This window comes from Chlorocebus sabaeus, chromosome 16, assembly GCF_047675955.1.
Source record: "Chlorocebus sabaeus isolate Y175 chromosome 16, mChlSab1.0.hap1, whole genome shotgun sequence".
In the NCBI taxonomy this organism is placed as follows: Eukaryota; Metazoa; Chordata; class Mammalia; order Primates; family Cercopithecidae; genus Chlorocebus; species Chlorocebus sabaeus.
The window spans coordinates 5,648,214-5,675,955 of record NC_132919.1 but is presented as its reverse complement, the minus strand read 5'-3'; the positions used below and the strand labels follow the sequence as shown (position 1 = coordinate 5,675,955).

The 27,742-nt window shown below is 45.3% G+C and overlaps 1 protein-coding gene across 4 annotated transcripts in view; it reads right to left on the bottom strand.

The window, feature by feature from the left end:
• The window catches only part of WSCD1 (WSC domain containing 1), a 388,346-nt gene that overhangs the window by 289,230 nt on the left and 71,374 nt on the right, over positions 1-27,742 (bottom strand). For 2 of the 4 annotated variants that reach the window (XM_073004640.1, XM_073004639.1), the window contains exon 4: positions 4,853-5,111. The exons of the other annotated variants lie outside the window; for them this stretch is intronic. The gene's annotated coding sequence lies outside the window, so the exon portion shown is untranslated. The remainder of the gene's footprint in view (positions 1-4,852; positions 5,112-27,742) is intronic. 4 annotated transcript variants of the gene reach the window in all.

Below are 27,742 nucleotides of genomic sequence, written 5' to 3'. Positions count from 1 at the left end.
ATAGTAGGCAGCAGAAAAAAATAGAGAAATAAAGAACTTAGAAGACTCTACATATTAACTTTAGAGTTGCAGAGTTTTGGAATAATGACTACTTGAGTTCTGTATTTTCCTTGATGTAACTTGCCCATCAATGTACAAATGTGCACAAGAATGGGCCATAATATGTAGCCAGCTGGAGGCCTAGAAAACCTGGCATGCCTCAACGATTGAGAATCCCAGAGTGTTCCTCATTAACAAAGTTTAGGGATAAAAAGTTGTTTTAAAAAAAATCTGTATTTTTTTAATCTCGGCAGTTTTATTCTCATTCTGTAGTTGTTTCATTTGCTTCTTTTGTTTCGAATTTAAATATATTTCCCCCTTTTGAAAGAAGGAAATGTGAGCATTGTGAAATTCCAAAAATCTCTGCCTAAGAGACGTGTAAGAGCCACAGAAACAAGCAGAAAGGAGTGAGTTCAGATCAGAGGGGTAGAAGAACGGGGAGCAGGTCAAGGTTACAAAGCTTTTAGGTGCCGTTGGAAGTAAGTCACCCATTCAATTTGTTGGGTTCTAAATTTTGTGTTCAAATAAATCACTTTAGGCATTTCAAACAAATTCCCATTTTGGCTGTTGCTGCTTATGACCATCCCGAGTTAGGTTGATTCACTTACCTAAGTACTGGCAAGGACAAAGACCGTATTACACATAAAACCAGCTGGTGCAACTAGAGGACCCACTTCCCATCTTGGTTGTTTTGAGTGAGACAAGCTATGTAGTGCCCTCACTCAGTCAACGAAGGAGAAAGCTAAGGAAAGGTTGTCTCACCCCAAACTGCCAGGACACAATTCACAGAGCTCCTATTTTCCCTTGCCGTAGTACTCAACAAAAACCTTTACCTCGAATTTGTGGCAGTAACTCTTCATTCTGAGAGTCATCGTACGTCCTAGCCAAGGAGGAAATCAGATTGAATAAACCAGAACTTAAGACAAGAAGCTAATTGATTTCAGGAGGAACTCATTTGCAGACCTAGCAGGTGCATCCAAGTTCAAAAATGCAATGGCTTCATTGCCAGTTCCTGCATGAAGGTGGGAAGCCACTCCAGGTGGTCCAGGGAGGTCACTCTGAAATCCCACCAACTATGCCATTTTGTCAACCAAAATTAAGGTTGTTGAGGCTTTGGAAGGCTCGATAAAGGCTTGCTGGAAGCCAAATGTGGGGAGCAACCTGGGAAGACACACCGACAAAGTTGAGCATGTTCCAAGGTCTGTTTCAAGTTGTAATGCCTTTGCAAGAAAGTTTAGGAGACAGGAAGGCAGCTCCACATATCAGAATTGTCATTTTTTTTTATTGGGGGGTACAAGACAAAGGTTACAATCTTTGGCTACAGATCACAATATACATGCTAAAATGTCCTACACACAGGACAATCAGTAAAATTTCATGATTCAGAAAGAAAACAGTGTCCTTTTCAGTAGCTGTAAGCTATGTATTTATAAATATATTGACAGTTGAGGAACTCACGATAGGATTTGAGGGACTCAGGGACCCGGCGCGGTGGCTCACGCCTGTAATCCCAGCACTTTGGGAGGCTGAAGGGGGCGGATTACCTAAGGTCAGGAGTTCGAGACCAGCCTGACCAATGTGATGAAACTCTGTCTGTACTAAAAAAATACAAAAATTAGCCAGGCATGGTGGCGGGCACCTGTAGTCCCAGCTACTCAGGATTCTGAGGCAGGAGAATTGCTTGAACCCAGGAGGCGGAGGTTGCAGTGAGCCGAGATCGTGCCCCTGCACTCCAGCCTAGCCGACAAAGCGAGACTCCATCTCAAAAAAAAAAAGATTCTTTACTCAGGGACAGGATGTAAGCCATGAATCATAAGACCTACCCCAGGAGATTGATTTGGAAGCCTGCCAAATGTGACCTGTAGGTTATCAACATCCATATCTAATCTGTATTCACATCCTATTAATCCTGTCAACTAAGATATAGCTATATCTATATGTATAGCTATATGTACACCCACATCCTATCAGTTCTGTTTCTTTGGAGAACCCTAATACAAGAGGCAACCTGAGAAAGGAGCTCCGCCCCCTCCGGAAGGTGAACACTGAAAAAGATACCATCATTCATCTCTTCTCCCTACACATATCATCATCTGGCCACTGATGTTTCAGTCGAGTGTTGAACCAATGTCCCTTGCTTTCATATTTCTCCAACTGATGTATGTTTTTATTATCTTAACTACTGTCACGTGGACATATTAACTTTAAATATTTTGTGACAAAGAGGCCTCTTTTGGAGAATATTCTCAGAGGGTTAAGACTGCCTCTGCCTGCTTCTCGCCCCTCCTGCCTCCTCGTGGTTGATTAGCCTTAATCTCATGATCTTCCATTGTAGTTCCCCACGCTAATATGCCCATCCTTAATTCTAAACAGAGACCCCCTCGCTCACTCAGTTCCATGGATGAATTGATGAGTGACCCTCTTTCACCAAGACACCAACGCTACAAGGGTAACTTTCTAGCACTTGCCTCAAAACAACTCCTCCTGCAGCCTAGGGGACCGTCACAAAGCTGTGCAATGACCCCTCCTCTTTTATCCAGACTTTTATCTAGATGGAAGTCACTGGCAGAACAGCCCAGAGTCAGAGGATACTTCATTGTCCTTACCCATAAATGCTCCTCCTGAGTTTTTAAAGTCTCCTTGCCCATCAGACCTCACTCCCTTCCCCCCAGAGTCTTCGATATTCTTCTGAGATGTCCAGTTCAAGGATATCTTGTGTTCCTGAACTGTCTTTATGTCCTGAACTCCGGGTTTATTCTGCTTGTATTCTTCATGTAAATTTGATCTTACTGAACAAAACATAATCTTAAACCAATTCCAGTAATTGCCCCCATTCCTCTCCTAAAGATTCCAGCATTAGGTTGCATTCATAGCACACCAACAGTGTCCAATACACAGCTCAATAAATATTCATTGAATAAATGAATACACTCATAGCAAAAACCCTTCTGGTTGACACTGATTTTAGCAGTTAAATTCTGACATGTCTAGGCATGATTTTCTTATTTATTCTCTTTCAGGCTTGCTAAGATTCATGAATTTGTAAATGTATGTCCTAATCCCCAAACTTTGGAAGATCTGTGTGGTTATTTCCTATCATGGTTTTTATCTGGTTTTCTCCTTGGGACTCCAGTTATTTATAAGTTAAAGGGTTTTATATTTTCCCTATAAGTCCCTGAAGCTCTGTTGTTTTTTTTGGGTTTTTTTTTTTTTTATCTTTTTCCTTTGTTCCTCAGATTTAGTCTTTTATATTAATCTATCTTCAAGTTCACTCACTCTTCTGCCACTTCCTTTCTGCTAATAAGTCCACCTCGTGAATTATTTATTTTATATAATTGGTTTTTAGTTCTAGAATTTGTGTTTTGTTCTTTTCTTATAGGCTCTGTATTTCTGTTAAGATTTCCCTTTTTAAAACCATGTTTCCCATCATTGTAACACAACTACAGTTGTAGTTGCTTTAACACCTTTGTGTGATCATTTCAGTCCTTAGGTCATGGAGATGACCTCTATTGATTGTCTTTTTCTTTGAGAATTGGTCCCATTTTTGTATTGTTTCATATGCCAGGTACTTTTGGATTTGATTTTAATTTTGTGGATTGTTACATTTTTGAGATTCTGGATTCTGTCATATTACTCTGAAGAGTGTTAATGTTTTTATTTAACAGGCACCAAACTTGTTTCGTTTCAAACTACAAACTCTCTCTCCTCTGAAGTGGGCAGCAGATCTAATTTCATCTCAGGTGTTTTGGTCTTAGCTGCAAGCTTCTTTGGGTCTGCACCATGCGTGCACAATTCAGGGATCAGCCAGAGACTTGGGGAGAATTTATTCACAGAATTTGGGGCTCTCTTCTCTGCTTATTTCCTCTCTGGAATTCATTCCCTCATCTTCCAGCAGCTGTCCTCTGTCTCTATCCTCTGGTTCTTCAGGCCAGAAAGACACTGGGCTTTCTGTCAGCATATTCGATGCTCTGTGCTGTGTCATGACCGTGGCTTCCTTCAAATCAAAAGTCATCGAAAGGGGAAACCCACTTCACGCTAGTCCCTTCTTCCAAGTTTCAAATACGCAACACAATCCTCCTGTCTTTGTTCGCTACTCAGAGCCTTTCGGATTTCTGTATTTTATCTAGGGTTTATGGTTATCACCTGAAGGAGGGTCAGTCTATTAGGAGTCTATTAGGAGCGCACTCCACCGTACTGCAGAAGAACCAACACACAATCGACACACTGGCTTTAGAATAACGTTCGGCATTTTCAGTTCATTTATACACATATTATTTGTAGTGCAGACTCAAATACCATCAAAACTATAATTCTTATGTATTTTTTGTTTACTAATTGGGAACCAAGAAATAATGACAGATGGGTAGAGAAGAGTTACGGTGAGAACTTTCAGCAGCGGAAAGCTAGAGCAATTGAGAGAAATTCTGGAATTTCCTTGTAGCCGAGAAAACAAAGGAAATTATATGGATTTCTTATGTTTCAGAGTATAGTAATGGGACATCTGCAAGTCCACTGAGGAATTCACTTCCCTGGTCCTGAACTCAATGGGGTGAGGTGTCATCACCTGTCAGTAGTGATACTCGTATATACCAAGTTACTTATTATCTGTTTTAATCCTGAGATTTAAGAGTTAAATGAAATTAAGTAAAGAATTTTTCATAGTGCAGATAGAGAGCAAAGATAACGATGGTGGTGGTGGTAGCAGTAAGATAAACTCTACTTGTATCTTATCTTTGTAAAGGAGAACCAATTTCACCTCCTGATAGATTTCAACCCAGTATGTCAGTGACTCCTAAGTCAGAATGTCACTCACTTGATTTGGCTCCAGTGGGAAACTGTCTCCAAAGAACCAGCAAACCCGTCATCCCGGAGGCAGAACACTGTCTGCTTTCTGGTCAGGTTCTGGGCATCAGGTCCCCCTACCCCTCAGACACTTCACCAGCAAAAGCACTCAGGAAAGGCCTGGGGGCCGGCTGGGAACAGTCTCGGGGTCCTCCAGTCAATCTCCACGTAAGTGCTGCAAGCTTTGTTCTGAGGAATTAATCAGAGGAGCAATGATCTGGAGAAGGCACCTGGGGAATGAGGCAAGCATGATGCACGTTAATCAGCCTTGCGTGTACAGCCAGGGTTGCCTTTCACGCACAGTTCCTATGTCCCAGAGCCCTCTCCTCAGCCCCACCAGAGGCCACCAAGCAGGGCGTGGGCTCTCAGCTGTGTCTCCAGCCCTGGGGGAAGAGGAGGCTCTGCACAGAACCATCCACGTCCCCTCACATGAGAGTCAGCTGGCTGAGCTTGTGCCTGGGACTCTGCCTGGGGAAGGGTCAAAGGCAAAGCCTAGTCTATGTTTATGATGAGGGTTTCACTGGTGGCCACAGTCAGGATTTATGGGTAGAGGTAAGTATGTGGCAAGGATTAGGGAAGAGTATATAGCAAGGACCAGAGCAGTCTATGGCCACTCTGCCTGTGGCTCTGTCTGTGATCAGAATAAAAACTAAGCTTATATTCATGGTGAGGGTTTAGCTGAGGGTCAGAGTCAGGGTGCTGGGAACCCTGATTAAAAACCTAGCACCTCTGAAGTTCTCTCAGCCAAGAAGGAAGTCAGTTCATGTGAGGGAGCTCAGGTGCTCATTTCTCAGAAGCTACATGTGCCCTGTCTCCCAGGTAACTGCAGACTAAGGAAAAGTGCATCATAATTACTTGGAGATGTTTGTTTCAAAGGCAGATGCTGCAGCCCCGCCCAATAACTATGAACCTGGGAGGCTGAAATTCAATGAGTTTCCCAGCAATTCTGATGCACTCTAAATCTGAGACCCTCTGCTTCAGATCCCCCAAAGCTTTCCTTCCAAGGAGCTCTCCAAAGTGGCATTCCTTACAGCCTCAGGGCATCTATGTGCAATCCCGAGCCCCTTCCCCACTTTGGATGTGGGGCTGTGGCAGATGCAGCGGTTCCCTCCCTGCCACCTGCCAGCACAAGGCTGATCAATGTAGATATGCCTCAGAAGTCAGCTATGTCCTCCTTCAGTGATAGTGATGGTGGCGCCTTAGGATTTGACTGTGTGCACCCCTGGCTGGCTTCTCTCCATCACAGACAGCAGATCCTACATGATAGTAACAGTGATCATAAATAACAGCAGCTCAACGTTATGTGACACTTACTATGTGCCAGGCATACAGTAATACGTGAGCTACATGTATTAGCTCAATGAATCCCCACAACAACCTCTGAGGTAGGTACTATCATTGTTCCCATTTCACAAATGAGGAGGGGCCCAGAGAGGTGAAAAAACCTGACCAGGGCCACAAAGCTAAAGAGAGGCAGAGCCCAGACTGATCCCGGAGTATACCCTCTTATCCAAGGTGCTCTAGGCCATAGCAAACAACCCATGGTATTGGTCTCCCAAAATGTGACCATTTCTTTTTTTTTTTTGAGACGGAGTCTCACTCTGTCACCCAGGCTGGAGTGCAGTGGCGCGATCTCGGCTCACTGCAAGCTCCACCTCCCAGGTTCACACCATTCTCCTGCCTCCGCCTCCCGAGTAGCTGGGACTACAGGCACCCGCCACCCACCCGGCTAATTTTTTGTATTTTTAGTAGAGACAGGGTTTCACCGTGTTGGCCAGGATGGTCTCAATCTTCTGACCTTATGATCCACCCGCCTCGGCCTCCCAAAGTGCAGGGATTACAGGCGTCAGCCACCACACCCAGCCAACTATTTCTTAAAACAGGCGTTATAATAAGTACTGTCTCTACTAACTCCAGCTGTTCTCCCTCAATGCTTAATCAAACTCTAAATGTATCTCATCTTTGTAAAAGGCAATCCGTGCCTTTTCCTCATCTGAATTTCTCAGAGGTGTGGGAAAACTGCAGGCCTTGCATCTAATGTCAGGATGTAGAGAGAGATGCTTGCTTTCTCTCCTCACCTCTTCCCCTGCATCTCTGATGCCTGCCTCAAGAACCCCGCTCCCTGCATAGCCTTTTCCGACAGCAGGACCAGGGGAGGAATCCAAGGCAGAATCCATGCTCCCCAGGCCTGGCCCTGAAGCCTCTCCTACAGCGCAGGCCTGAAAGGGACTCCTCGTCAGAGCTGGCATCTTACGACCACGACAAGCCTCTGCAGAAATGGCTTCCTAAAGTACCATTGCTCCGAGTTCAAGACCAGCCTGGTCAACATAGTGAAACCCCATCTCTACTAAAAATACAAAAAACTAGCTGGGTATGGTGGTGGGCGCCTGTAGTCCCAGCTACTCGGGAGGCTGAGGCAGGAGAATCGCTTGAACCCGGGAGGCGGAGCTTGCAGTGAGCTGAGATCATGCCACTGCACTCCAGCCTGGGGACAGAGCGAGACTCCATCTCAAAAAAAAGAAAAGAAAAAGGAACATTGCTCCTTTTCCTCTGTATCATTGGAGACATTGGGCATAATTGGGGTAAGCAGGGGCTTCCCTCTTAACCTAGACCACCCAAATGGGAAGCTTATAAGCTCCCTTATAAGGATTACCCTTAGCCACTTGGAATTTGGCTTTTGTCCTCTGGTTGGTGATTTTAAGACATGAAAGAAAATGCCATTTATTTCATTGTTAAATATGCATTTTAAAGACAAAATAATATATACACATAATTTAAAAATTCAGGGCAGGCACAGTGACTAATGCCTGTAATCCCAGTGCTTCTGGAGGCTGAGGTAGAAGGATCACTTGAGGCCAGGAGTTTGAGACCAAACTGGGAAGTATAGTGAGACCCTGTGTCTACCCCAAAAAAAAAAAAAAAAAAAAATTAGCCAGGTGTGGTGATGCATGCTTGTGGTGCCAGCTACGCTGCTACACAGGAGGCTGATGTGGGAAGATCGCTAGAACCCAGGTGTCTGAGGCTGCGGTGAGCTATGATCATGCCACCTCACTCCAGCCTGGGTGACAGAGACCTTGTCTCAAAAAAAAAAAAAAAAAAAAAAAAAACAGTCAAAGGCTGTAGAAGGGCTTATGATGAGAAGCAACCCGCCTCCTCCCCGCCCCCAGGTGATACATAGTTTCCACTGACAGGGAAGTGCTGGGAAGGGAAGAGCCCTGGTCCCTTTAAATAATATGGAAGTGGGGAAGGGAAGCGGCTGGGTAGAAGAGGGCGTGGTCCCTGGCTAGGGCTCCACCCCCACAGACCTAGGTGAGGACAGGCATTTCCTGCCCAAGTGTTGCATTTCCCAAGACCACCCTGGCCTACCAGACTGCCATCCTGGGCCTATAAAAACCTGAGACCCAGGCGGGCGCGTGGTGGCTCATGCCTGTAATCCCAGCACTGTGGGAGGTCAAGGCGGGAGGATCACCTGAGGTCGGTAGTTCAAGGCCAGCCTGACCAGGCTGAGGCAGGAGAATTGCTTGAACCCGGGAGGCGGAGGTTGAGGTGAACCAAGATCACGCCATTGCACTCCAGCCTGGGCAACAAGAGCAAAACTCTGTCTCAAAAAAAAAAAAAAAACAAACCCCAAAACCTAAGACCCTATTGGGCAGATAGGCAGACATTGAGAGGAGCACATGGGCAAAAGAAGACATAAGCGGCTGGATGTCCTCGAGAGGACATGGAGAGGTGCACGCTGGTGGAAGAACACACGGTCAGGCACCAGCACACTGGCCGGCCATCGACCGGCAGAACAACGCGGAGTTGGGACGGAGCTGTGCAAGAAGAGTGGGGCCTCCAAGTGGCCCGACTCCAGGGGACATCCATCTCCCTTCTGGCTCCCCCATCTGCTGAGAGCTACTTCTTCTCAATAAAACTTTGCACTCATTCTCCAAGCACACGTGTGATCCGATGCTTCTGGTACACCAAGGCAAGAAACCCTGGGATACAGAAATCTCTCTGTCCTTGTGATAAGGCAGGGGTCTCACTGAGCTGGTTAACACAAGCCGCCTGTAGACAGCAAACTAAAAGAGCACCCGTGTAACACACGCCACTGGGGCTTCAGCTGTGAACACTCACCCCTAGACACTGCCGTGGGGTCAGAGCCCCCACAGCCTGCCTGCCTGTAGTGCTGCCCTAGAATTTGAGCAGCGGGGCACTGAAAAGGTGAGCCACACCCCCACTGCACACCCTGCAAGGAGGACAAGGGAACCTTCCCTGTTTGACCAGGACTCAGGAAATGCTTGTTGATTGACACCTTAATATTTGTATGTATGAGCTCAGAACCTAATGAGGTAGAAATAGCTTTTCCTCTTTCATTTTATTCAACATTACTTGTGAAAAGTGGGGCTTATGCTGGGTGGAGGAATAAGACAAAGATGAATTAAACATGGTCTCCCCACCTCGAAATCATCTCTGTCTAGGGGCTGGAGGGTTCGGCATTAAAACGGATATTTATAACGCCAGCAAGAAGGATATAACTGGCAAAATACAAGTACCAGTGAGCATTTTGGGAATCCAGTGAAAGCTCCCAGGGGCTTAGGATGGGAGGAGCTGGGTGGGGCGTGGGCCGCTGGGCACCAGCATTTCCGTCAAACCTTGAAGAATGGTAGGGAAGACATGAGCCAGTTCTTGTAGGCGGAAAATTTCTGGAATGCTGGGGGAAAGCATGTTGGAGTCCAGATCAGAGAGGGCCAGAAACTCTGTGACCTGCATCCTCCATCCCCTGGGGAGCCGTATTTCAAAGGGCCTAGATTTCCTCATTTATTGGGAAAAATAACAGCAGTCAGATTACATGAGTGAACACACTTTAGAGTACTTGCCACAGGGCCTGGAAAATAGTCAACTCAATAGATCTTAGCTAAGAACCCTAATACCTTCCTGCGCCCCCCACCCCACCCACTCCACACATTCCTGAGTGCACTCCCTTTTCCCCCCAAGTTCAAAACAGCAGACTGTCTCACCAAGATCCTCACCTGAACTAAAGGAGGTGCTTGTTACCGGAAGGCACTGGCACCTGAGAACAGGCAGGTCCTGTGCTCCGGGAAGGCTCTTTCCAGGGGTGTCTGATGCGTGTGTGCTCAGGAACCACCACCTGCAGGACAGCTGCCTCCCCGTGACCATCAGTTCGGAGCTTCTAAAGCAGATGCACAGGTCTGAACCCCTGAGGTGGTGTCTGCACGGATCAATGTTCCCTCTGTGGCAGCTTCCACGAAGGCTGGTTGGAAAAGTGATTTTTTGCAAGGGGTGTGTTAGCTTCTGGGGTTGCTGCCTTTCATCTTTGTCTTCTTATTAGAAATACTGGTTTGACCTCAAACCGAAGCTCCAGGTGTGAGTCAGACCGTGTACCCTGCCCCTCCCCAGCATGGCATAGGGAGAGAGAGAAAGACTCGTAGATCTGGCAGGTCCCTAAAAGTGACCTCGTCTGATCAGTGAGGCGATGACTGACTTTAACCTCCCTCCTAGCAGATTGTCTAGTATCTGCTAGCATACTTCCAGTGATGGAGGTCTCACCACCACTCCAACCTATCATTCCATAGGTGAATAGCTCAGACCGAGACAAATCTTTTACGTTGAGCCGAAATCTGTCCATCTGGGGAAGGGTTAATGAGACAATCGCTAGGCCCTCCTTGTCAGCCCTCCTGCTTCCTGCTTCCCCTACTCCCCAACTCTGCCCAGAAGCATCAATTCCATTATCAAATGGTCAGCCCTGGGGAATGAACTTTTAAAGGCTTAAAGCAAGGTAGGTTAATTAAAATCTTTGATCAAAGTCCCATAAACAGCATAAAATTCCCTTCTCTTAATTATCCTGGATGGTCTCACAAGCATTAAAGTCAAAGGGGAGAAGATGAAGAGGCAGGGAGGCAAGGAGCTGGGAGGAGAATATTCCAGAAAGCAACAGCCCCAGGCCGAGGCCACCAGGTTGCTGCTGCCATCGGGGCCCCACACCAGGGAATCCAGGGGAAGTCAAGAAACCTACCCTTGTTTAGCTAACATTTACCCACAAAGCACTTCCTAGAGCAGTTACTCTGCCAGATGCCAAGAGTACTGATCCTGCCCTGAGAAGGGGCCAGGGTCCTCAGGGAGAGACCCCAGCAGGCAGGCGGGAAGAGACTGCAGAGCAGGAACTCCTGGCCCAGCCCGGGAAGGTCAAGGAAGACCTCCGGACGAGGCAGGCTGAAGCTGGGACCATGTGCTGGAGTTGGTAATCTAAGTCAGGCAGAGTGGAGCAGCCTGGAGGTGAGGAGGTGCTGGGTAGGAGTGGGAGGCGGGCCGTCAAGTAGGCAATGGTGAGAGATGGAGAGGGGAGCAGGGTGGGGGCACGGAGCACGTGGTGCTGAGGACAGTCTCCAGGGGCAGTGGGGATCACCGGGGTGTTTGGGTATCTCTCCAGTCTCGTCTCTCACCGCTGCCTAACAGAAAGGCCAGTCTAGCTACATGGCAGGGACAATGGGTGGGCGTGGGGAGAGTGAGCCAGGGGGCAGGAAGCCCAGGTTGCCAACATTGTCCAGGTGAGAGAAGGTACCGCCCAATCTCAGGTAATAGCAGGAGAGGGGGTGAGGGGGAGAAGTAGATGGATTCAAGAGATGTATGGGACAAGTCAGCAGAATCCAGGTGATAGCCAGGCTTCCTTCTGAGGTGTCTGGGTGGGCAATGGCCCTCACTAAGGACAGTAGGTTGAGGGCTGGAGGTTTAGTTTTGGACACTTTGGGTGTGATAAGCCAGTGATCAACTCACACCCCCACCTCTCTCACCCACCCACCCTCAACCAAAACCCTCAATGATCCCCCGTCTCTCAGGATGAAGTCCGGAATGCTCAGGAGGGCTCTCCAGGCCCCACTGGACCTGGCCCAGGGCTCTCCCTGCAGGCTTACCCTGCACTCTCCCTTCCTGGCCAGCTTCTCTCCAGCCTCAAGGACTCTTGGTCTGATTTACAAGTGCCCCAGGTGCCTTTCTACCTCAGGACCCTTGCACATTCTCTTCCATGGGTCTGGAACGCTCCTTCTCTCCCTCTCCCCCCACTCATTCTTCAGGCCTCACTTTTATCATCTCACTCACAAGGAAGGCTTCTCTGACTTCACCCCCGCCAAAGACCAGAGAGCAGGTTAAAAGTGCAGACTCCCTAGCCCCACTCCACTCCATGCCCAGATTCTGATTCAGCAGCTCTTGATGGGGGCCTAGGAATCTGCATTTTAGCAAGCCTCCCAGGTGGTTCTAAAGCCATAATCCACTAACGAAGATCTGAGAAGCCCTGCGCGGCAACGTCACGCCTCCCCTGGCAGGAAATCTCAGCCACTGGGTAGCTCAGAGGGCGGCTGTGGAGTCTCAGCTGCACCCTCCACTCTCTATATTCTCCATTCCATTATTGGCATACATGTCAATCATTAACACGATACGATGTTGATTGGGTGGCCGAGACGAGCAGATCACGAGGTCAGGAGATCGAGACCATCCTGGCTGACATGGTGAAACCCCGTCTCTACTAAAAAATACAAAAAACTAGCTGGGCGAGGTGGTGGGCGCCTGTAGTCCCAGCTACTCGGGAGGCTGAGGCAGGAGAATGGCATAAACCCGGGAGGCGGAGCTTGCAGTGAGCTGAGATTGCACCACTGCACTCCAGCCTGGGCAACAGAGTGAGACTCCGTCTCAAAAAAAAAAAAAAAACAATACTTTTAGATGTGAAAAATTCATGCTTTTGTAGACTCATGTAAAATATTAATGAGTATCCTTAGAAAACTCTGCTACTTTTATTGATCGGTGTTAACACACAATCCAAATAAAATCAACATCCTTTCTATGGAATTACAACTTGAAAGGACTATCCTGGCCCTCACCTCCTAATCAGATGGTTCTCCTTATACCTCTGTGTATAGAAATTCTGACATGATGATGTTGAAATTTCCCTAAGCCCTGTGTTTCCCAAAAACAGTGATGGTTAAGAAGTACCCACACCCCTTCTGTGTTTGGGAAAACAGCTCACTACAAAGAACCACCCTCCCCCATGTGACTTAGATAAGACCCGCGAATGACCACCTTGTTAACCCGGAACAAGGCCAGACACGGACTCTCTAAATTCCCATGCTTTTTCTCATAAATGCTTGGCTGAATTGTTTGTCTTCCTGAAGCTAGCTAGACAGAGAGAAACATTTTCTGTTCAGCTGACTGATGAAGACTCCCTGAATACAAAAACAATCCCAACTGTAACATCGCCCTACCTATATATAACTTAGCTATTCCTCCCTCTGAAAGTCCAAAACCACCCCGGAGAGACTTTCATCTTTGGATCTGGGGTGCGCTCCACATTGCCGAAACAAAATCCATTCCCTTGTGTGTTTGGTTTTGTCTTTGACAGGCACCACCACAGTTGGTATCTATATTTTGAGAAAATGGCTGACTGCCAAAATCAGAACAGGGAACAGGGACAAGATCCCATTATGACCTCCAACTGGACCACTGGTTACTGCGTAGAGATGGGGGTTTCTGTGTCTGAGGGTCAGGGGCTATATGAGCCTTTCTTTGAGTTTAGGAGTGAAGAGATGATGGAGTGGGTTGGGCAGGGCATGGCACAGCAGGGGATCATGGGAGGAAAGGGGTCCACAGACCCAGAGAAGCAGGGGCCAAGGGTCCAGACCTCCTCTAGGCAGGTCCATTTCTAAGCACCCTGCAGCCAGAGCAGAGGCTGTGTGGCTGCTTCCTCTGGCAGCCACAGACGAATGGAAAATCAAAGCTTTCCTGAATTGCCACCATCCTATCTCAAATCCTGTATTGCGTCTGGCCATAGGAGTCAGCAGCCACCAAGAGAAGGTTCTGGATGTGTGATACTCACTCTTCCCTGTCTTTGCTCAGGCTGCTTCCTCCACCTCAAATAAGCCTGCCCCTTCTCTTCAGGTCCTGCTCACTCTTGCAGGACCGATTCATATACCTCCTCCTCCAGGAAACCCTTCTGGCTGTTTCCCCATCTGAAATCTGAAATCTAGGGAGTGTTCCTCCTTCAGTCCTCAGCTTTCCAACTGCACTGCAGTTTAGCCTTTACCAACATCTGCTGAGTCCCGTGACGCAGCCTTGCACGGTGGGAAACCAGCAGGTCTTGGAACCAGAATGTGGGTTCAAATCTCCACCTACCTTCTAGGTGCCCTGTGGCCTTGAGCAAGCTGCTCAATTCCCACTGAGCGCTGTTTTCTTGTCTGTAAAAGGGGGATGACAAGCCGTACAGGACCACCTGGGGATCTTGTTAGGATACGCCTTCAGATTCAGGGGCCTGGGATGAGCCTGATAGTCTGTCTTTCTAAGAAGTTCTCAGGCAAGGCTGCAGCTACTGGTCCGGGACCACACATCTGGTAGCAAGACACCTTATATTCAGTTCCTGTGAGGAACACAGAGTGCCTTAAAGGGCCAAGCTCATATTAGCCGCTAAATAAGTGGGAGACTTTATTAATACTATTATCATCTCTATCACCTGTGCCTGACATGCAGCCAGCGCTGGAAATAATGGTAGCTAGTTATCTCCCCTGCTACCTGGCGAGTGTCTGGAGGGCAGGAAACGTACCTAATTCCTCCATCAAAATGCCTCGTGCATAGAAAGCTAAAAGCCATGCAGCTGTGAAGGAAACAACAAAGTCGCTTCTATCAGTCTTTGCACAGGGGTCTGTCCTATGTTCTGTGCATGGCCGAGAAGAGACGTTGCCCACCATCTGCCACACCCCAACCACTTTGCCTGTAGGCCGAGTGCCAGCTTCCCCCGAAGCCTCCATCCTCAGAAGCCGGTTTCTCATGGAAATGAGCTCCCTGCCTCTGCACATCTGTACAGACACTGAGGAAAACAGTTGGCTTCGTAACCTTGGGGGGAAGAAAAGACAAATAAAGGAGTCTCGAGAGATTTATCAGAGACCACAGGAAGCTGTAAAACATATGTTGCAGCATATTGATCTTTGACAAACTCCAGCAACAGAGGAAGTCCTTTCCCGCCTACACCGGCTAATGAGGACCTAGGGGCAGAGTCCTCCTCCCCGCTCCCCCTCTGCAGGGTTCCATCTGTGAGTCTCCATCTCAGGCCTGTCAAGCCGGCTGGAAATGAATCCACGCCCGACTAAGAGCCCCTTCTGTCTCCAAGGCCCTGAGAAGCAGGTGCGAAGCCCATACGCCAGCAGTCCCAGCCCTCAGTGGCACAGCCCAATTTGTTCCCCGGGTGCCTGGAGCCCTGCCTTCAAGTGCCATGAAGTTAGTTAGGTCCATTGCCGCAGAAATGGGTAGGGCAGTTGCAGCTTGGAACAAGTACTTCTCTACCCTGGTTACACATCTGAATCCCTTCGGGAGCCTTAAAAATAAATGGATGCCTGGAACCCACTGTCAGGAATTCTGAATTCTGGGGTGCTGCCTGAGCATCAGGGTTTTTAAAAGTCCTCCAAGTGATTCTAATGAACACCCCACGGTGCAAACCACTGGCCCAGGAATGAGTGTCTTGCTCAGGTTTAACTTTCAAAATGGAGCTTTTAAAGACCTCCCTGTAACAATAGTCAAATTATTTTTTATTTGCAAGAGAAAGAGTTTTCTTCGCAAATGCCATCAAAACAAAAAACAAAACAAAGCCAAAGCCTCTAGAGCCAAGATCACAGAGTTGAGAGGATGCTAAACAGGAGGTGAGAGCAGGTTTTCCACTCAAAAAGAAATTAAATTATCTTAGAAGAAGAGAGAAATTTGGCCGAGCACGGTGGCTCACACCTGTAATCCCAGCACTTTGGGAGGCCAAGGTGGGTGGATCACTTGAGGTCAGGAGTTTGAGATGAGCCTGGCCAACATGGTGAAACCCCATCTCTCCTAAAAATACAAAAATTAGCTGGATGTGGTGGTGTGCACCTGTAGTCCCAGCTACTCGGGGGGCTGAGAAAGGAGAATCGCTTGAACCCTGGAGGCAGAGGTTGCAGTGAGCCAAGATCGCACCACTACACTCCAGTCTGGGCGACAGAGTGAGACTCCATTTCAAAAAAAAAAAAGGAAGAGAGAAATTTGAAAGATAAGCAAGGTGGCTATAGATTTTTTCTTGGCCCCCAGAAAAGGCTGGGAGCAGAGGGTCTTTTGTCTGCTTCCCACCCAGAACCCTGGCAGCCACCAGGAGGAATGAGGGGTGATATCAAGAGAGTACAAGTGGTAGCTGAGAAGCGGGTCGGGAAGAGCCCTCTCCCTGAATTGTTCTCACCTCCTGTGTGGTTCAGAGACCCGGCCGGGCTGGACTCTAAAGACTATTATTGCAGTCCAACCTCCCAGGCTTCTGCAGCTCCTATTCCAGCCAGGGTGGGGTCTGGACAGCAGGGAAGACTGCTAGCAGCAGCAGCAGCAGACACAGCCGGTGCAGAGGCTGCCCCCAAGGACCAAGGCGCCAAAGAGTAGTAACTAGACCAAAGGCATGGGCGTGGGTCCAGGAGGTGAGACTGTGTCACCTGAAAGTGACTGAGCAAGAAGTTACTTTGAATCAAAAGTTGGCTTGTTTCTGCTAAGTGGAAATGGTAGAAATTCAGGACCAAGTTAAGCTTGGTTATAAAAAAAGAAAATGAAGAAAGTTACATTTCTGTTGCACATCTGAGTGTAACTATAAATCTTAAACCCACTCTGAGGTCTATTCAGAAACGAAGAAATATACACAGCCAATGAATAGGAAGAGATGCTCAGCCTCAGCAGTAATCCAAGAAACACAAATCAAAACACTGGCAATGCACCACTGGGGCCCTCTCGGATGGGAGGCGTTTGAAAATCTAATACCTGTATCAGCAAAGGTAAAGAAGCCAGGCTCTGACAGATGGATGGTGAAATGCACGTAATCTTTCTGAGGGACAACTGGGTAATAAGAATTAAAAGAATTCTAAGTATACTTTTGGTGCAGCAATTCTAGCAATTGATCCTCAGGAAATAATCAAAAATCCCAGAAAGCTTTGGGAGCTTTAAAAATATACAGATGCCTGGAAGCTGCCGTCAGGAATTCTGAATTCTGGGGTGCTGTTAGAGGGTTGTTCATTAGAGTTTCTATCATGATCCTGAAAAATCAGTTTACAAAACCCAAATAGGCAATGATTTAGGACTGGACAAAAATACACTACATTGTAAAATATTTCAAGAAATAATATGAACCATTACAATCATGTTTTGTTTTTGAGACGGAGTTTCACTCTTGTTGCCTAGGCTAGAGTGCAGTGGCGTGATCTCGGCTCACTGCAACCTCTGCCTCCTGGGTTCAAGCGATTCTCCTGCCTCAGCCTCTCAAGTAGCTGGGATTACAGGCACGCGCCACCACGCCTGGCTAATTTTGTATTTTTAGTAGAGACAGTGTTTCTCCATGTTGGCCAGGCCGGTCTCAAACTCCTGACCTCAGGTGATCCATCCGCCTTGGCCTTCCACAGTGCTGGGATTACAGGTGTGAGCCACCATGTCCAGCCCCATCAAAATAATTTCAGAAATATGTTTAGAGACTTGGAAAGGTGTTCACAATATATTATGAAGATTAAAAATAGTGGCTGGGCGCGGTGGCTTAAGCCTGTAATCCCAGCACTTCGGGAGGCCGAGACAGGTGGATCACGAGGTCAGGAGATCGAGACCATCCTGGCTAACATGGTGAAACCCTGTTTCTACTAAAAAATACAAAAAACTAGCTGGGCGACATGGAGGGCACCTGTAGTCCCAGCTACTCAGGAGGCTGAGACAGGAGAATGGCGTAAACCCGGGAGGTGGAGCTTGCAGTGAGCTGAGATCCAGCCACTGCACTCCAGCCTGGGCAACAGAGCGAGACTCCATCTCAAAAAAAAAAAAGATAAAAAATAGTGTGTTTATTGATTTCCAATCTTTGCATACATATATAATATAGTGAGAAATAATTCATATATATGGAGTAATGGAAGGACCTACCTCTGTAATATTAACAATCATTTTTCCTAAGGTAAGAGCATTATTACTGTGGTTACATTTATTTTCTTTCTTTCTTTCTTTTTTTTTTTTTTTTTGAGACAGAGTCTCACCCTGTCACCCAGGCTGGAGTGCAATGGCATGATCTTGGCTCACTGCAACCTCTGCCTCCTGGGTTCAAGGGATTCTCCTGCTTCAGCCTCCCAAGTATCTGGGACTACAGGTGCACACCACCACACCTGGCTAATTTTTGTATTTTTAGTAGAGACAGGGTTTCACCATATTGGCCAGGCTAGTCTCGAACTCCTGACCTCAGGTGATCCTCCCGCCTCAGCCTCTCAAAGTGCTGGGATTACGTGTTATTTTCTTAATTATATTTTCTAATTTTTCTACAGTAAACATGAATGATTTGTAATTTGAAAAAGTTAAACTTGGCGCAGGTTAAACACAAGCATTGAGCACTGCTCTATCTCAAGCCTCACTAAAATAACAATAAAATGATTTCTTTTAAGGCATAAGCCCATTAGGTTTTAAAAGGGAAGGGAAGGGATGTAACTACAACAACATTTTGGAAGCAGGAAAGCAGCTGGAGGAGCAGTTGGAAGGGCTGTAACTAATAAATCTGCTTCTCAATCAAGAGTAAGAAAAGCCAAAAGGTAACCTGGATTACATCTCAGGCCACCTGCCTCCACTACCGTAGTCCACTGGAATTGTAGATTAACATGCGACAAAAACATTGCCATTAGTTGAGAGTCTGTGTCAGGAGATCACAAGTCCTTTTTCCTCACCCCTGCAGAGAACTGAAGCCTTAGTCTCTGGAAGGTCTATTATCTGGGGAAAGAAAAAAAAAAAGTAGAGGCACCGAAGTACCCCACGTAGAGTGGAGAGCCTGGAGAATCAGTAAAAGTTTGCAGATTCAGTGTGGAACCCCACCTCCCAGCCTTCTTCTCTCCCTTAGCTCCCAGATTGCTAGGCAGGACATGGAAATGATCTCCAGATCATCAGACAATCTCCAAAGGAAGAATCTAGAGATACCGACATCGGGATGCCCCAGAGACCACCCATGTGAAGCTCACAATTGACGAGCTCTATCCATAAGTGCAGCTTCCAGTTAGCTTTCAAATATGAGCTGCAACTGAGGCTCCCCCAGACAGTTGAGGAGAACTTTAATGTGAAAGACAGAAATTTAAATAAGCATGGGAAAAAGAGCAGCTTGGACGAGGCAGAGACCTTGCAGGAAAAGGGAAACTTAAAGAGAGAGAAAACTATCAATCCTAGCATTGTAAGCCAAAAGTATCTGAGACAGGTCTCAATCAATTTAGGAAGCTTATTTTGCAAAGGTTAAGGACACAGCCTCAGGAGATCCTGAGGACATCTGCCCACGGTGGGCAGGGAACGGCTTGGTTTTATTCATTTAGTGAGACGTGAGATATTAATCACTACATAGAATATGTACATTGGATCCACCTGGAAAGGTGGGACAACTGGGGTGGGGCCTCCAAGTCACAGATGGATTCAAAGACTTTCTGATTGGCAATTGGTTGAAAGAGTTATTCTCAATAGAAAGGAATGTCTGGGTTACCATAAGGGGTTGTGGAGACCAAGGCTTGATAATGCAGACAAAGGCTCCAGGTAGCAGGATTCAGAGAGAATAGACTGTAAATGTTTCTTCTCAGATGTACAGAGGCTGTTCTATCCGTAATTCCAAAAGGGAGGAGGGGATAATGAGGCATAGCCAACTCCCTTTTCCCATCATGGCCTGAACCAGTTTTTCAGGTTAACTTTGGAATGCCCTTGGCCAAGAGAAGGGGTCCCTTCAGATGGTTGTGGGGGGTCTTAGAATTTTATTTTTGGTTTGCAGAGAGGAACGATTGTCATTAAAAAAAAAATAATGAGGCCAGGCACGGTGGTTGATGCCTGTAATCCCAGCCCTTTGGGAGGCCGAGGCAGGCAGATCATGAGGTCAAACGATCGAGACCATCCTGGCCAACATGGCAAAACCCCATCTCTACTAAAAACACAAAAATTAGCTGGGCATTGTGGTGCGTGCCTGTAGTCCCAGCTACTCAGGAGGCTGAGGCAGGAGAATCGCTTGAACCCCAGAAGCAGAGGTTGCAGTGAGCCAAGATGGTGCCACTGCACTCCAGCCTGGTGACAAAGTGAGACTCTGTCTCAAAAAAATGGCACTGATTAAAAAAAAGACAAATGAAGTAACATAAACATCAAATAGCTTCTAAAATTATCAAATAGCTTCTAAAATTATGCAGAAATGAAAAACTCATTAGGATAGAAGATAGAGTGAAGAGTCATCTCGCAAAAGACAAAAAGGTGGAAAGAATAGAAGAAAAATATGTTAGCAGACATGTCCAGAAGGTCTAATATTTAAACAACAGGAATTTCAGAAAGGGGGAACTGAGAAAATGATGAAAGGAACAATTGACTGAAAATCCCAAAACAGAGAGTTTTTAGCATGAAGTGCTGTTGAATTTTGTCAAAGGCCTTTTCTGCATCTATTGAGATGATCATGTGGTTTTTGTCTTTGGTTCTGTTTATGTGCTGGATTACATTTATTGATTTGCATATGTTGAACCAGCCTTGCATCCCAGGGATGAAGCCCACTTGATCAAGTGGGATGAAGCCCACTTGATAAGCTTTTTGATGTGCTGCTGGGTTCAGTTTGCCAGTATTTTATTGAGGATTTTTGTATCCATATTCATCAGGGATATTGGTCTAAAATTCTCTTTTTTTGTTGTGTCTCTGCCAGGCTTTGGTTTCAGGATGATGCTGGCCTCATAAAATGAGTTAGGGGAGATTCCCTCTTTTTCTGTTGATTGGAATAGTTTCAGAACGAACGGTACCAGCTCCTCCTTGTACCACTGGTAGAATTCAACTGGAAATTCAACAGCCCTCCATGCTAAAAATTCTCAATAAATTAGGTATTGATGGGACGTATCTCAAAATAATAAGAGCTATTTATGACAAACCCACAGCCAATATCATACTGAATGGGCAAAAACTGGAAGCATTCCCTTTGAAAATTGGCACAAGTACAGGGATGCCCTCTCTCACCACTCCTATTCAACATAGTGTTGGAAGTTCTGGCCAGGGCAATCAGGCAGGAGAAAGAAATAAATGGTATTCGATTAGGAAAGAGGAAGTCAAATTGTCCCTGTTTGCAGATGACATGATTGTATATTTAGAAAACCCCATCATCTCAGCCCAAAATCTCCTTAAGCTGATAAGCAACTTCAGCAAAGTCTCAGGATACAAAATCAATGTGCAAAAATCACAAGCATTCTTATACACCAATAACAGACAAACAGAGAGCCAAATCGTGAGTGAACTCCCATTCACAATTGCTTCAAAGAGAATAAAATACCTAGGAATCCAACTTACAAGGGATGTGAAGGACCTCTTCAAGGAGAACTACAAACCACTGCTCAGCAAAATAAGAGAACACAGACAAATGGAAGAACATTCCATGCTCATGGATAAGAAGAATCAATATCATGAAAATGGCCATACTGCCCAAGGTAATTTACAGATTCAATGTTATCCCCCTCAAGCTACCAACAACTTTCTTCACAGAATTGGAAAAAAACTACTTTAAAGTTAATATGGAACCAAAAAAGAGCCTGCATTGCCAAGTCAATCCTAAGCCAAAAGAACAAAGCTGGAGGCATCATGCTACCCGACTTCAAACTGTACAACAAGGCTACAATAACCAAAACAGCATGGTACTGGTACCAAAACAGAGATATAGACCAATGGAAAAGAACAGAGCCCTCAGAAATAATACCACACATCTACAACCATCTGATCTTTGACAAACTTGACAAAAACAAGAAATGGGGAAAGGATTCCCTATTTAATAAATGGTGCTGGGAAAACCGGCTAGCCATATGCAGAAAGCTGAAACTGGGTCCCTTCCTTACACCTAAAACCATGAAAACCCTAGAAGAAAACCTAGGCAATACCATTCAGGACATAGGTATGGGCAAGGACTTCATGTCTAAAACACCAAAAGCAATGGCAACAAAAGCCAAAATTGACAAATGGGATCTAATTAAACTAAAGAGCTTCCGCACAGCAAAAGAAACTACCATCAGAGTGAAGAGGCAACCTACAGAATGGGAGAAAATTTTTGCAATCTACTCATATGACAAAGGGCTAATATCCAGAATCTACAAAGAACTCAAACAAATTTACAAGAAAAAAATCAAACAACCCCATCAAAAAGTGGGCAAAGGATATGAACAGGCACTTCTCAAAAGAAGACATTTATGCAGCCAACAGACACATGAAAAAAATGCTCATCATCACTGGCCATCAGAGAAATGCAAATCAAAACCACAATGAGATACCATCTCACACCAGTTAGAATGTCGATCATTAAAAAGTCAGGAAACAACAGGTGCTGGAGAGGATGTGGAGAAATAGGAACACTTTTACACTGTTGATGGGACTGTAAACTAGTTCAACCATTGTGGAAGACAGTGTGGCGATTCCACAAGGATCTAGACCTAGAAATACCATTTGACCCAGCAATCCCATTACTGGGTATATACCCAAAGGATTATAAATCAGGCTGCTATAAAGACACATGCACACATATGTTTATTGTGGCACTATTCACAATAGCAAAGGCTTGGAACCAACCCAAATGTCCATCAATGATAGACTAAATTAAGAAAATGTGGCATGTATACACCATGGAATACTATGCAGCCATAAAAAAGAAGGAGTTCACGTCCTTTCCAGGGACATGGATGAAGCTGGAAACCATCATTCTCAGCAAACTATCACAAGGACAAAAAACCAAACACCGCATGTTCTCACTCATAGGTGGGAATTGAACAATGAGAATGCTTGGACACAGGAAGGAGAACATCACACACCAGGGCCTGTCATGGGGTGGGGGGAGGGGGTAGGGATAGCATTAGGAGATATTCCTGATATAAATGAAGAGTTAATAGGCAAAGCACACCAACATGGCACATGAATACATATGTAACAAACCTGCACGTTGCACACATGTACCCTAGAACTTAACGTATAATAATAATAAAAAAAGAAAATCCCAAAACTGAAGGATCCACATTGAAAGGAAAATAATTACCAACCTGGAAGTCTTTACCCAGCAAAGTCATCATGAAGACAGCAGAAATGGGTTGGTCCCCAACAAGCAGGGTAAACAGAGAAGGAGGGTAGAAGGGAGAGGCTCTGGAGCCCCTCCCTTCTGGGCCCTGGCTCTGCAGCTACTGCTTGCTATCAGAACCCCAACAGAGCCCTTCCTCTCGCTGGCCCTTGGAGTGAGTCAGCCTAGCACAGGAAAACTTGTTCTTTTTGTATCTCCTGCTTCAAGATGGCCTAGAATCCATCTAATCAGGTACCTACCTTGTCTCCACCACCTGCTCACCACCAGTTTTTGTGGCCACTTCACATCCACAGTAAGTGCTAGGGGCTGTGGCCTTGGGCCAAGTCACTGCTGGGAAAGTACGTGGCAGCTTCCAGCCAGGGAGCAGGTGGCACCAGCAGCCACCCAGCGAGGCCACCCAGCAAACCCAGCAGCAGGGGTTTCCTCCACTGTCGAGCTAGAATTTATTATTCTTAAAATAAAGTGGTGCCATGCAGCATTAATTCAGGAGAAGAAGCTGCAAATTCCAGGCCCTTTTGAAGGCTTGTTTTCACAATGAATTAATGGGCCTAATTTAACACTGCATCAACAAACCAGACTGCCGAAGGAATTCCAAGTACGAGCGGCTTTCTGCACCCATTCTGGCTCTCAGCTGCCGCCACAGGACCGCAGCAACATTGTTCATCACTGTGCAAGATAATAACAGTAATAGCTAATATTTATTGAGTGCTTAATACGTGTCAAGCATTGTGTTCAGCGCTTTACAAGCTTATTGCTCTTAATCTTCACAAAAAGCCTTTGAAGTAGACATTATTATGACCTTTATTTTATAAGCTTACGAAGGTGAAGTTGCTTAAGGTCATATAGGTAAAAAGTGGTAGAACCAAAATGCGAACCCATGTACTGATAGAAGTCCCCAGAAAACGTTGTTTGCCGGGATCCAGGTGCCCTGAACTCACTGCTTTGTGACCAGGTCTTTTCCTTTCATTCGCCAGACCTCTAAATTAGATGAAATTTATCAGCCTTAAATATAAAGTAGAAAACATGCTGATGCAATTTGATTGTAATGCAACTGTCTGAAATAGGAGTAAATGTTCTGCTTGAAATATAAAAGAAATAACATTCAAAAGGACTACTGGGCTACTTGTGCCTGAACAGCCACGCTGTTTACATCTATTTCAGTATTTATGAGGACAGTCCCTGGTTGTCTTCATAAAGAGTTAGAATCAGTCCCACGACCAGCTCTCTGAGATAGCTTTGGCTTTGAGCTTGCCAAGGTTCTCAAACAGGGTTGCTGTCCCTCCTGTCTCTACATAGTACCACTTGCTCAGCAACCTGCAAGCGGCCAGTGCTTCCTCCCCACATCCTCCCAGGTGTTGGTGGGTCTGCCAGGATGGGTAAGAGGCTGGGGCCCTTTACTCACCACTGGGCTAGGGAGTTCTTGCCTTTCCTTCTTGCTAGACCTAGGCAGGATGGAAGCAAAGCTTGTTAGTCTGTTTTCCATGTCAAGACTTACTCATCTGAAGCAAAAAAGGAATGGTTCTTAATTCCAGCACAGAACTAGAAAACTTGGTTTTTAATCAGCAAATACTCCCCAGCACCTGTGTTCCTAGCCCCTATGAGACAGGGCTTCCCTTCCCTGTCCCATACATCTGACTTGATTCAGCCACATATTTTCCTGCATTGTCCATGTGGCAGACTCTTTTTGAGGCCCTGGGAAAATAGAGGTGAATCAGGCACAGCTCTGCCCTCAAAAGAAGTTCACAGGCCAAAGGGAGAGCCAGCCACACACATTCATATCTCCAGTAGAAGCTGGATGGTGATGAACAACATAGCAGCCACAACAAAGGGTTTTAGAGAAGGGACAACTAATCCCCTGTGGGTTAGTCCTGAAAGGCTTCAGAGAAATACAGATCTGTAATCCAGGTTTGAAAGATGAGTATGATTATCAACCAGGCAGAGATGAGGGACAAGGGCACCTGGGAACGGGAAGCAACAGGGGTGAAGTCAGGGAATAGTGAATGTGTATGACGCCTTCAGAGAGCAGGGAGTGGTCCGGGAGGAGCAACGTAACACTCAAGGTGACAGGGAAGAGAAATAATGAGAGATGAAACTCTAAGGAGGGCCAGAAAGGTAGAAGCTCTGAATGTCCTGCCAAGGATTTGGGACATTGTTCCCCAGGAACTAAGGAGCCATACATGCTTTTGAGCAGGAGAGCAACTCCATCTGGCCTTTCTAGAAAGAGCCCACTTGTGTCAACATGGAGTACAGATTATAAGGACAAGGAGTGGATGTAAAAAACATCTGGCAGATCACAAGGTTAAGAGATCGAGACAATCCTGGCCAACATGATGAACCCCCATCTCTACTAAAAATACAAAAATTAGCTGGACATGGTGGCATGTGCCTGTAGTCCCAGCTCCTTGGGAGGCTGAGGCAGGGGAATTGCTTGAACCTGGAGGCGGAGGTTGCAGTGAGCTGAGATTGTGCCGCTGCATCCCAGCCTGGTGACAGAGTGAGACTCCATCTCAAAAAGAAAAAAAAAAAAAAATTCTGCAACTCAGTGATAACCTCAGGGAGCATCTTTTTAGTCTCTGATAGTCATGACATGTTTTGTGACATAGATTTTCTACTTTTTGCCACAAAGGGCCCCAAAAACTCTTTTGACATGCGATCACGGACAGAAAGCCCCTCTGATTTGGAATTTTTGGAAAAAAATTTGGAAATTCTTTTCCAAATTCTTGTAAAAATAGCTCATTATTGAACTGCAGCACTGTTTGTAAAATAATTTGGAAGGAAGGGGAAGTATGTGCTCCTTTCTTCTCTCCTCTCCTGTCCCCTCCTGTACATACCTCTGCTTTCTGCCAAACCATATTAAAATGACAGAAGAAGAATAAATATAAGAATAAGCTCATAACCGTCTTGTAAAACAAGGAGGAATACCATTGATAAAAAGATAATATTTATCACCGAACAGCAAAGAATCAAAACATAGGAAAAAAAGCTTTTCAGAAAAATGAAGAGATAAAATTACTAGCCTAGTGACATTAACCTACCTCTACCCCCCAAAGAGAGAGAGAACTCAGTTATAATTATAATTAACAAATATAATTCAATAGATATGTAGAGGACTTCATAACCTATAACAAAAGCGTTGAATGTTTACAAAGACTGACCAGGATAAACGCCTAAAGAAAATTTCAGTACATGCCAAAAAAACATGAGACATTAACAAGGAACCTTCTCTGGCTGGAATAAAATAGAACTAGAAACATTTAACAAAAGAATAATTTCAGAAAACTAACCACAAAAAAATTTCAAAAGCACTGTTCAAAGGCAACTAAAATTACAGATCGCTTTAAAATTAAAGACACAAAGATCACTATATATAAAATCCAAGGGGATGAAGACCAAAGCCCAACTCAAAGAAAAAGTGATCACCCAAAATACTTTTATTCTTAAACAGAAAGAATGGAAACAAATCAACCAAGCTTTCAATTCAATAAGTTAGATGACAAACCATGAGATTTTTTAAGGTAGATGAAATATTTAATCTTTGCAGTTTCAAGCAAGAAAGAATGAATTAAAAAGAAAAACAATATCTATGAAGCTCAACAAACTGAAACCTGGTTATCTGGAAATTCTGGTAAAATGTTCAAACAATTGGCATGCAAAGGATAAAAGAAGGGAAACACAAATACCTCACATTTTAAAAAAGCGAATAGAGATTATAAAGGAGATTTAAAGTTACCAGAGAATACTAGATACAATATTGCCAATAAATGTGAAATAATGATTTTCGTAGAAAATAAAAATTTCAAACTTGACTTGGCATGAAGCAAGAGTCTGAGAAGATTGGGGAAGCACAGAAGAAACTGATTGAATTGCCAAAAACACACACACACACACACACACACACACAAAACTAGTGCCACAGTCAAAGGCTTTATGGGGAATGTCTATTAAACATTCAAGGACTGAATGTACCCAGTGTCATTTAAACTGTTCCACAGGATAGGGAAATATGGAAAGGGTCTCAAATTATTCTAGGAGATAAGCAAAATCCTGAAAATGACAGCATGCAAACATAGCATGCATACCTGCATGCACACACACACCAAGAATTTATAAACCAGTTCACTTATGAATACAGATGCAGCAATTCTAAATAAGATATTAGCAAATTAAATTTAGCAGTGCATTAAAAGAAGCCTTCAGCATGTACAATTAGGATTTATTCTAACAATACAAGGGTTGTTCAACACCAGCAAAAATATTAACATAATTTACTATAACCAAAGGTTACAAAAAATTCTACTGATGGACTGCTTCTAGGACAATGAGGGTAGACGTGCTTTTACCTACTCCTCCTGTGAGGTACAACAAAAATCCCATAGATGTATATATAGGTATAAGAAGATTCTGAAAGGTGGAGAGAAGAAGGTGAACTCACTTGGGACTTTCAGACCCAAGGAACAACATGATGGTGAGTTTCCTGAGTTATAGTTTTGCCTCATGTGTCCCAGACTTAAAGCTGAGGAAGCCAGCCATGTAAATATCAATGGTGCAGACTAAATAAATAAAAGGCTGAACGAAGCCTACTCTCTCAAGCCAATGGACCAGGAAAAAGGCAACCTACCAAGAAAGATAACTTGTAGATAATAAGTGCTTTACTCCAGCAAAACACCACATAAAAATACTGTGTCCTCCACCCATGCACATCTGCAAAGGCCAAATGGTGAGCCTAGACGTCCAACCCCACCAGTGATGATAAGGTTCTCCTCCCCAAGGAGCTGG